Here is a 575-nt window from a genome sequence, read left to right as displayed (position 1 = left end):
TCAACAGCACCTAACAAGAACAGCAATATGGCTGGATGCCAGTCCATCAGAACAGAGCCAGCAGGGAATAATAGGTACAACTAAACTGATGCATATCTGCTATCTTCCCTCCTCTGTAGGCCATGAATGGGTTTGTGGAACTCTTCTACAATCTGAGAGGTTGTAGAAGAGTACACGGTTGACCATCATTATCATCAAAATATATTTTCATCTCAAGCAATACTCTTGATAACAAAATAGGCTTATAGTATAAAATTCTTAAATATTGAAAAAAAGAAAATAAAAATTGCACATAATCCTAATATACACACACTCTCTCTCTCCTACCACAGATAAGATCTTGCTTTTATCATTTACAGCATAAGACCAAACTGATCTGTGTTGGAAAAAGTGCAGCCAGAGTGCTCCTTGGAGGCCAGGATGGCCAAACTTCATCTCTCATACTTCGGACATATTGTCAGGAGGGACCAGTCACTGGAGAAGGATAACATGTTTCGTAAGGTGGAGGGTCAGTGAAAAAGTGGAAGACCCCCAACGAGATGGATTGGCAAAGTGGCAATATCAAAGGGCTCAAG

This window comes from Chrysochloris asiatica, unplaced genomic scaffold (assembly GCF_000296735.1).
Source record: "Chrysochloris asiatica unplaced genomic scaffold, ChrAsi1.0 scaffold00041, whole genome shotgun sequence".
NCBI classification, from domain to species: Eukaryota; Metazoa; Chordata; class Mammalia; order Afrosoricida; family Chrysochloridae; genus Chrysochloris; species Chrysochloris asiatica.
This window is presented reverse-complemented; position numbering follows the sequence as displayed.